Genomic DNA, 11,105 nt, shown 5'->3' with positions numbered 1-11,105 from the left:
ATTAGTCTGCCATTTCTTTGTTCCCCATTATAAATTCACCTGAATCCGACTGCAAGGGACCTATGTTTGTCTTCACTAATTTTTTTCTCTTCACATACTTATAGAAGCTATTGCAGTCAGTTTTTATGTTCCCTGCAAGCTTCCTCTCGTACTCTATTTCTCCCCTCTTAATTAAACTCTTGGTCCTCCTCTGTTGAATTCCAAATTTCTCCCAGTCCTCAGGTTTGTTGCTTTTTCTGGCCAATTTATATGCCTCTTCCTTGGATCTAACACTATCCTTAATTTCTCTTGTTAACCACGGTTGAACCACCTTCCCTGTTTTATTTTTACTCTAGACAGGGATGTACAATTGTTGAAGTTCATCCATGTGATCTATAAATGTTTGCCATTGTCGATCCACCGTCAACCCTTTAAGTATCATTTGCCAATCTATGCCATCCAATTCACGACTAATGCCGTCGAAGTTAGCTTTCCTTAATTTCAGGACCCTAGCTTCTGATTTAACTGTGTCACTCTCCATCTTAATAAAGAATTCTACCATATTATGGTCACTCTTCCCCAAGGGGCCTCGCACAACAAGATTGCTAATTAGTCCCTTCTCATTACACGTCACCCAGTCTAGGATGGCCTGCCCTCTAGTTGGTTCCTCGACATATTGGTTTAGTAAACCATCCCTAATACACTCCAGGAAATCCTCCTCCACCGCATTGCTACCAGTTTGGTTAGCCCAATCAATATGTAGATTAAAGTCGTCCATGATAACTACTGTACCTTTATTGCACACATCCCTTATTTCTTGTTTGATGCTGTCCCCAACCTCACTACTACTGTTTGGTGGTCTGTACACATCTCCCACTAACATTTTCTGCCCTTTGAAATTCCGTAGCTCCACCCATACTGATTCCACATCATCCAGGCTAATGTCCCTCCTTACTATTGCATTAATTTCCTCTTTAGCCAGCAACTCCACCCCGCCTCCTTTTCCTCTCTGCCTATCCTTCCTAAATGTTGAATATCCCTGGATGTTGAGTTCTCAGCCTTGGTCACCCTGGAACCATGCCTCCGTGATGCCAATTACATCATACCCGTTAATTGCTATCTGCGCAGTTAATTCGTCCACCTTATTGCACATACTCCTCGCATTGAGGCACAGAGACTTTAGAATTTTTCTGTAATATGGCCCTTTCTGTTTTTTGTTTCTCTGCCCTCCACTTTTACTATTGTTCTTTCTCTCTTTTGCTTCTGCCTCCATTTTATTTCCCTCTGTCTCCCTGCATAGGTTCCCATCTCCCTGCCATGTTAGTTTAACTCCTCCCCAACAGCACCAGGACATTGGTTCCGGTCCTGCCCAGGTGCAGACCATCCGGTTTGTACTGGTCCCACCTCCCCCAGAACCAGTTCCAATGTCCCAGGAATTTGGATCCTTCCTCTTGCACCACTCAAGCCACGTATTCATCTGAGCTATCCTCCGATTCCTACTCTGACTAGCACGTGACACTGGTAGCAATCCTGAGATTACTACTTTTGAGGTCCTACTTTTTAATTTAGCTCCTAGCTCCCTAAATTCATCTTGTAGGACCTCATGCTGTTTTTTACCTATATCGTTGGTACCAATGTGCACCACGACAACTGGCTGTTCACCCTCCCTTTTCAGAATGTCCTACACATGCTCCGAGACATCCTTGATCCTTGCACCAGGGAGGCAACATACCATTCTGGAGTCTCGGTTGTGGCCGCAGAAACGCCTATCTATTCCCCTTACAATCAAATCCCCAATCACTATCGCTCTCCCACTCTTTTTCCTGCCCTCCTGTGCAGCAGAGCCAGCCATGGTGCCATGAACTTGGCTGCTGCTGCCCTCCCCTGATGAGTCAACCTCCTCAACACTACCCAAAGCGTTGTATCTGTATGGCAGGGGATGACCGCAGGGGACCCCTGTACTACCTTCCTTCCACTGCTCTTCCTGTTGGTCACCCATTTACTATCTGGCTGTGTCCCCTTTTCCTGTGGTAAGACCAACTCGCTAAACGTGCTGTTCACGTCATTCTCAGTATCGTGGATGGTCCAGAGTTCATCCACCCGCAGCTCCAGTGCCTCAATGCGGTCCGTCAGGAGCTGGAGGTGGATACATTTCTCGCACACGTAGTCATCAGGGACACCGGAAGCGTCCCTGACTTCCCACATAGTACAGGAGGAGCATAACACGTGTCCGAGCTGTCCTGCCATGACTTAACCCTTAGATAAACTTAGTTTGGCAACAACAATGCTAAAAGTTACTTACTGATATAGAAAAGAAAAAGATAAACTACTTACCAATCACCAGCCAATCACTTACCCCCTCGGCTGTGACGTCACCTTTCAATTTTTTTCTACTTCTTTTTTTGTCTCCCTGTTGCAGCTGTACCGGCTGTCCTCTCCAACGCACCGAATGGGCCTTTAATAGGCCTTGGACGCTGCCCCCGACTCCCGCCTCCTCGACTGCCTCTCCGACTCACCAACTGGGCCTTTTATAGGCCTCGGACGCTGCCCCGGACTCCCACCTCCTCGACTGCCTCTCCGACTCACCAACTGGGCCTTTTATAGGCCTCGGACGCTGCCCCGGACTCCCACCTCCTCGACTGCCTCTCCGACTCACCAACTGGGCCTTTTATAGGCCTCGGACGCTGCCCCGGATTCCCGCCTCCTCGACTGCCTCTCTGACTCACCAACTGGGCCTTTTATAGGCCTCGGACGCTGCCCCGGACTCCCACCTCCTCGACTGCCTCTCCGACTCACCAACTGGGCCTTTTATAGGCCTCGGATGATGCCCCGGACTCCCACCTCCTCGACTGCCTCTCTGACTCACCGACTGGGCCTTTTTATAGGCCTCGGACGCTGCCCCGGACTCCCACCTCCTCGAGAATATAAGAACAGGGGGGTTGAACTGTATAAAACACCAGGAAAGACCTATTTCCCTTAGCAGAAAGGTCAGTAACCAGGGGACATAGATTTAAAGTCATTAGTAGAAGGATTAAAAGGGAATTGAGGAGAATTTTTTTCACCCAGAAGGTGGTGGGGGTCTGGAACCCACTATCTAAAATGGTGGTAGAGGCGGAACCATGACAAGGCTATAGACCAAGAGCTGGAAAGTGGGATTAGGCTGGATAGTTCATTTTTGGCTGGCACAGAGAAGTTGGGCTGAATGACCTCCTCTTGTTCTGTAAATTTCTATGATTCTACGGATAATATTTCCTTGGTCCTAGCAGCACAAAGACCCAGAGTGTTCAATGGTGTATTTTGTTATCACTCTCCATATTTATCAAATATTTGTACAGTTTTTTGGGGCGGTTAATTTGTTTGCAGTCCATTGCACAAACAATGAGAGCACAGAAACAGGCTATTTGTTTCTCTGTTTTTCAATGCATAAACCATCTGCTTAATCCCAGTCTCCTGCTTGCTCCCCATTCCCTTTAATATTCTTCTGTTCAAACAACTTTCTATTTCCCTTGTAAAATAATTTATGAACTCTGCTTCAACAAAATGCTGACTATCCTCTATGTAAAGATTAAAAAAAAATAACTTCTTGTGATTATCTTAAATCTCAGTAAACTTCTGCAGCCCCACAACCAATGTTCCCTTTAACCTGCGCAGCTGCGTGGACAGGCAGTGCTCTGGAGGTCCCGCGCAGTTTACTAACCGGCTTTTAAATGGAAAAACCGCGCATGCGGGGAATTTTGAATGGGCCGCACTGCGTGCAAAAGGGGCTGCGTGGCCCCAAAAGGTTAGAGGGAACGTTGCCACAACCCTCCGAGGTATCTGCACTCCTCTAACTCTGGCCTCTTGAGTATCCCCGATGTTATTCGCTCCACCATTGGCGGCTGTGCTGTCAACTGCCAAGGCCCTAAGCTCTGCAATTCCTCCATAAACCTCTCCGTATTTCTCTCTTTTAAGGTGCTCCTTAAAACCTACCTCTTAGACCAAGCATTTTGCTATCTGCCCTAATATCTCCTTATGTGGCTGGGAGTCAAATCTTGTTTTATAATGCTCCTGCAAAGCGCCTTGGGACTATATAAATACAAGTGGTTGTTGTTATGCCCATTCATTGCCAGCTTGATGACCAATGGAAGCAGTCTAGAACTTGTTTATCTTTATCATAACTCTTCATAATCTTGAAGATGTCTATCAGTTACCCCTTAATCTTCTCAGCCCCAGAGGACAAAACCCAAACTTCTTAAGTTTCTTTTTATTAAAAGGATACAGACGAGCGCAACAAGAACAATTGAGGGATGTGTGTGTGGGGGGGGGGGGGTCTAAGTGGGGTGGGGGGGTCTAAGTGGGGTGGGGGGGGTCTAAGTGGGGTGGGGGGGTCTAAGTGGGGCGGGGGGCGGTCTAAGTGGGGTGGGGGGGATGGTGGATTATGAGCAGCGATTATGTCACTTGGGCATGTTCTCACTGGAAAAGAGATGGTTGAGACATTATGTGATTTCTGCCTTTAGGATTCTAAAGGGGCCTAGATAATGTCGACCATGGCAAGCTGTTCCACCTTGTTCAGACAGTAGAACCAGAGGGCGTGGCCTGCACTTGAAGTAATTTCAAAATTATTCTGCAGAAACATTAATTCAGTGAGTGAGTGGTAAATCTATGGAACAGAATCCTTAAGGAAATGGTGGAAGCAGACAGTATTTGTTAATTGAAATGTAAATTTCTTACAGGAAATAATATTTTGGGATACAATATATGAGTAATTTGAGACATGACATGTGGTAAGTGTAGCTTGGGAGGAACAGCTGACTTTGGATCTATGGCTATCCCAAAGCTTTCCACCATTGAGGATTTCCTCACCTCATGTCTGGGTCTGTTATAGACTAATTGATAGAAATGTATTGCCACGATTAATTAATTCAACTATCTTGGTATCATGTGAATACCAGGATGGTAGAAGGTGACCTTGTTTTTTCTCACCTAGCAATTCCTATGTTCATAACTGTAACCCCTGATAAGATGCTAGTGAATCTACTCTGCACCTTTGTCATTGCTTTTATATTCTTCCGACAATGCGATTCACAAAAGTGTACACAATATTGCAACTGAAGCTTAAGTAAGCTATTATACAAGTTAACAACTACCTCCTTGTTTTTGTATTTTACACCTTATTTTTATGGCCTTGTATTACCTACTAAATAATTCCTCAGAATGATTTTCATAAATAATATTAGCCCTACCTGAAATCATTACTCTCCAACAGCTGGAACAATGCATTATTGTGACAATTATTAAAGGGTGTATAAGCCACAATACATCAGTGTGGCATATGCTAATGTATCATTATAGGTTAGCATAAGTATATTGGCATAATAATTATCATGCGGTCTACACAAATTATCAATTGAGTAACAAATGGTATTGCATTCCCTCCCTGTTGCTTCAAGGCTGGATGGGAAAGAGATAGGTTAAGCACTCCTGTGACTCCTTTGAACCTCCTCAACAATGCTGTCTTTTGGTGCAGCTAATGATGTAATTTAAAACAGACAGCCTTAACTCTTACACTGCTGACAGTTCCAGACAATTCCAGTCATGCTGCTCTCAACATGTTTTAAGGTTTTGTCTTATACACCATGACATGGAACCAAATAGTACATCAATATAGTGTTGACTACATCTGTTAATAGCAACATTGCCTGCGGTACCTATACAGGGAGTGTGATGCTCGTAAAATGGATTAATCTTCAGATTGCATAAAAAAAGCAGTGACTGACCCTGATTGTGGAAAAAGTTCATTTTGTCAGCATAGTGTCTCAGTGCACAGGAAGGGATTTGCACAGGAAATAGTCGCAGAAACAATCAACACTGAGTAATAATTTTAACCAGCACTGGAGGTAGTCTGTGGAAGGAAGTCTGAACTTGGCGGGGGTCCTTGGGTTGGGTGGGTTGGCACTACCGGAGGCTGGGACAGAGGAAATACCGTATATACTCGCGTATCCTGCGATCTCGCGTATCATGCGACCCCTAAATTTTCGTCCCCAAAACATGATTTTACCATATATCTCATGTATCATGCGAGTCACTTTATTGAGATCGAATACAGACCTTAACATGAAACATCGAGTGGATTCTGCTGTGAAAGCTGTTCACGAATCGAACACCGATACAGCAATCGTTCCAGCTGGCTTGACTAGCATCGTTCAGCCACAGCCTCTACTGTGTTTGCGGGTAAAAGAAGCATGGGCTGAGATAGATGGAGCCTCTAATAATGCAGCAAACTTCAGAGGGAGTTGTGGGTGGCGATCTCTGGACCACAGCAAAGATACAGTACAAGTGACAATAGAGGTTGCAATCCAGCCCAGGAGATACCTGCCGAGATTCAGCGTGGATACGGTCTGCTTAACAGCCTAACAGCCTAATCTTGGCCAGCACTTCACACCCGCAAATTTTGTATCTCGCGTATCATGCTACCCCCCAAATTTAGGTTACAATTTAGGTCTTCAAAAGTCGCATGATACGCGAGTATATACGGTACTATTGCTGAGTGAACAGAAACAGATTCAATCCGTTAACATTTAATTTGTTACATTTAGAAGCATATGTTTTTATTACATATCGGCTACTGTCTTTACATTTCTTACACAACATGTTCCAGAGAAAATGAGCACAAATATTGTAAATCTGAAATTAAGAACAGAAAATGTTGGCAGCACATTGCAGTCAGTTAGCATCCTAAAGAGAAGGACAGGTGGGACCTTTCATGAGAAGTTACAAAGTGTCTCTGCCAAAATATGAACCTGTCATTATTCCCTGTCAGATGTTGACTGACATGCTTTGTATTTTCTGTTTTTAGAATTTTATATACATGTTTAATTCTAAAGCTTCTTAACTGATTATCAGTTTAGGGAGATCCCCATTGGACCTCTTGGTGTAAATGTGCTAAATGCATTAAATGTTATTGACTCAATTGTAAAATATGAATAAATCTATCATCATTGTTTTTGCAGATAATGGATTACGATCCTCTTGGCAACTATGGGGCTGAAATTGTCCTCTTTTTTAACGAGCCGTTACCACCTTAAAGAGACGGCAACGGTGCGGAAAGCAATCACTGCTTGGTCGGTGTGGGGTGGCCGACATTTTGTAAATTGCCCTCTATTTTTGGAGCGGTGTATAGGACCGCCCCGTCTGTCTTCCTGCCCCGTCGGGCACATAGCGATCCCTTACCGACCGGCGGTGATCCCCTTTCTGCCCCGCGCGTGAAATTGCCCCGTGGGTTATTGCCCCACGGGAGCGGTTTGGCCGCTGCTCGGTGCCCCCGACGGGAACCTTCTTGTGGCTGGGCGGCGCGTCGGCCTTAAAAAGGGGAAGGGCGTTCTGCCACAGCCGCCCTATTATTTTAATTGTCGGCCGACTCTGAGGTCGGCCCAGGTTTAGCCGGGCCGCCAACAGACAACCCAGCACCCTCTCTTGAGTGCCAGGCCGCTGGCTCGGCAAAACCCTCCCTGGTGGCCCAGCGAACCTAACTGAAATAAATGCAGAGTTCTCAGCAGCCCTCCCCTTTAACAGAAGGGGAGGAATGTGGTGACGCATCAGCGCAAAGCGGCACTTCCGCATCACGCTGACTTAATCAGCGTGACGCTGATGAGTCGCAGCGGTGGTCAACCCGACACAACGGCATTTCCGCTCTGCTGCCGCTTGGAACACCGCACCAACACCAAAAAAAACCAAAGACCTCAATTCATGGGGTGGAGAAAAAAAGTCGGTAAATGTGCCACGTTTGGGGCGGAGGGCAATTTTGACCCCGACATTTTTTAACAGAATAAAATCAAACACATGTTGTCCAAGATAGTTTTCTACAACAATATGTCCCAGAGGCAAAACAGGGGCAAGCCATATTGGATGTAGTAATGAGCAATAAACCAGATTTAGTTAATAGCCTAGCTATGCGTGAACATTTATCCAATAGCAATCATAACATGATTGAGTTCAAAGCAGCGTTTGAAAGGGAGAAACGTGAAACAACTATTAAGATTCTAGATTTAGGTAAGGCTGACTTTAATGGAATGAGGCAGAAACTGCCCACAGTAAACTGGGTAAATCTATTAATGGGTAAAATGACAGAAGATCAGTGGGAGATGTTTAAAAAATAATTTAACGTGATACAGAACTTGTTTATACCTCTAAAGGGCAAGAGCTCTGCTTGCCAAAAAATACTGCCATGCACAACCAAAGAGGACAACATAAAACTAAAGGAGAGAGCATACAAAAATTTAAAAAATAGCACAAATTCTGGCAAATGTGAAAGAGACAAAGGACTGCAAAGGGTCACAAAACAGATAGCAAGAGCAACAAAAAGGGAGTATGAAAAGAAACTTCCACGGGACATCAAAATCAATATGAAGAATTTTTATAGTTACATTAGTAAAAAAAGAGTGGTCAGGAACAATGTTGGCCCCTTAAAAACTGAAAGTGGTGATATTGTCAATGACCATGGGGAAATAGCGGACATGTTGAATAATTACTTTGTGTCAGTACTTACAATAGAAGAAGAGGATGACATGCCAGAAATCCCAAAGAAACTAATATTGAATTGGGGAGAGGGATTCAATAAAATTAACATTGGTAAAATAATACCTGTAGTAATAAAGAAAATAATAGCACTAAAGAGTGACAAATCCCCAGGGCCAGATGGTTTCCATCCAAAGATTTTAAAGTAAGTATGTGAGCACATTACAGATGCCCTAACAATAATCTTCCAAAGTTCTCTAAATTCAGGAACCGTCCCTTTAGATTGGAAAATTGCGAATGTCATTCCGCTTTTTAAGCATGGTGAGAGATGGAAACCAGGGGATTATAGATCAGTTAGCCTAACATCTGTTGTTGGGATAATTAAGGATAGGATGACTGAACACCTTGAAAATGTTCAGTTGATTAGAGAGAGCCAGCAAAGATTTGTGAAAGGTAGGTCATGCCTGACAAAACTGCTTGAATTTTTTGAGGAGGTGACTAAAGTAGTGGACGGGGGAATGTCTATGTATGTTATTTATATGGACTTCCAGAAGGCAGTTGATAAAGTCCCACATAAGAGACTGTTATCTAACGTCCCAGAGTTGAGGGCAAATTATTGACCTGGTTAGGAAATTAGCTGAGCGGCAGGAGACAGTGAGTAGGGGTAATGGGTAGGTACTCAAATTGGCAGGATATGTCTAGTGGTGTCCTGCAGGGATCTGTTTTGGGGCCTTAACTATTCACAATATTTTTTAATTACTTAGATGATAGCATAGAAAGTCCTATATCCAAATTTCTTGATGAAACAAACAACATAAGAACATAAGAAATAGGAACAGGAGGAGGCCATATGGCCCCTCGAGCCTGCTTTGCCATTCAATAACATCATGGCTGATCTGATTATGGACTCAGCTCCACTTCCTGCCCGCTCCCCATAACCCCTTATCCCTTTATCATTTAAGAAACTGTCTATTTCTGTCTTAAATTTATTCAATGTCCCAGCTTCCACAACTCTCTGAGGCAGCGAATTCCACAGATTTACAACCCCCTGAGAGAAGAAATTTCTCCTCATCTCTGCTTTAAATGGGCGGCCCCTTATTCTAACATCATGCACTCAAGTTCTAGTCTCCCCCATCAGTGTAAAGATCCTCTCTGCATCCACCTTATCAAGCCCCCTCATAATCTTATACGTTTCGATAAGATCACCTCTCATTCTCCTGAATTCCAATGAGTAGAGGCCCAACCGACTCAACCTTTCCTCATAAGTCAACCCCCTCATCCCCGGAATCAACCTAGTGAACCTACTCTGAACTGCCTCTAAAGCAAGTATATCCTTTCGTAAATACGGAAAACAAAACTGCAAGCAGTATTCCAGGTGTGGCCTCACCAATACCTTATTCAGCTGTAGTAAGACTTCCCTGCTTTTCTACTCCATCCCCTTTGCAATAAAGGCCAATATACCATTGGCCTTCCTGATCACTTGCTGTACCTGCATACTAACCTTTTGTGTTTCATGCACAAGTACCCCCAGGTCCCGCTGTACTGCGGCACTTTGCAATCTTTCTCCATTTAAATAATAACTTGCTCTTTGATTTTTTTCTGCCAAATTGCATGACCTCACACTTTCCGACATTATACTCCATCTGCCAAATTTTTGCCCACTCACTTAGCCTGTCTATGTCCTTTTGCAGATTTTTTGTGTCCTCCTCACACATTGCTTTTCCTCCCATCTTTGTAGCCTCAGAAAACTTGGCTATGTTACACTCAGTCCCTTCTTCCAAGTTGTTAATATAGATTGTAAATAGTGGGGGTTCCAACACTGATCCCAGCGGCACCCCACTAGTTACTGGTTGCCAACCAGAGAATGAACCATTCATCCTGGCTCTCTGTTCTCCATTAGTTAGTCAATCCTCTATCTATGCTAATATATTACCCCCAACTCCGTGAACTTTTATCTTGTGCAGTAACCTTTTATGTGGCACCTTGTCAAATGCCTTCTGGAAGTCCAAATACACCACATCCACTGGTTCCCTTTATCCATCCTGTTCGTTACATCCTCAAAGAACTCCAGCAAATTTGTCAGCTAGGCGTGTACTATATACCCCCAAACAGTTGGAGGGAAATAGAGGAGCGAATATGTAGGCAAATTGCTGTGAAGTCCAAAAACCATAGGGTAGTAATAGTAGGGGATTTTAACTATCCAAATATTGATTGGGACAAATTTAGTGTGAAGAGTATAGAGGGTGAGGAATTCTTGAAATACATTCAAGAGAACTTTTTTAGTCGGTGTGTAGCAAGCCCAATATGAGAGGGAGCTGTCTTGGATTTAGTTTTGGGGAATTAAGCTGGGCAAGGTGAAGGGGTATTAGTGGGAGAGCACTTGGGTGCCAGTAACCATAATTCAGTCAGATTCAAGTTCAAGGTTATGGATAAGGACAAGAATAGGCCTGGAATAAAAGTTCCAAATTGAGGAAAAGCTAATTTTGCTAAGTTAAGGAGTGAGTTGGTCATGGTGGACTGGAAACTGCTACTTGTGGGTAAATCAATGTCGGAACAGAGGGAGGCATTAAGGAGGAGATCCGGAAGGCTCAGGCCAAACATGTGCCCCTTAAAGAAAAAGATTGGGAAAAATA

Source organism: Pristiophorus japonicus, chromosome 8, assembly GCF_044704955.1.
Source record: "Pristiophorus japonicus isolate sPriJap1 chromosome 8, sPriJap1.hap1, whole genome shotgun sequence".
NCBI lineage: Eukaryota > Metazoa > Chordata > Chondrichthyes > Pristiophoridae > Pristiophorus > Pristiophorus japonicus.
The sequence above is the reverse complement of the archived record's forward strand: the minus strand, read 5'-3'. Positions refer to the sequence as shown.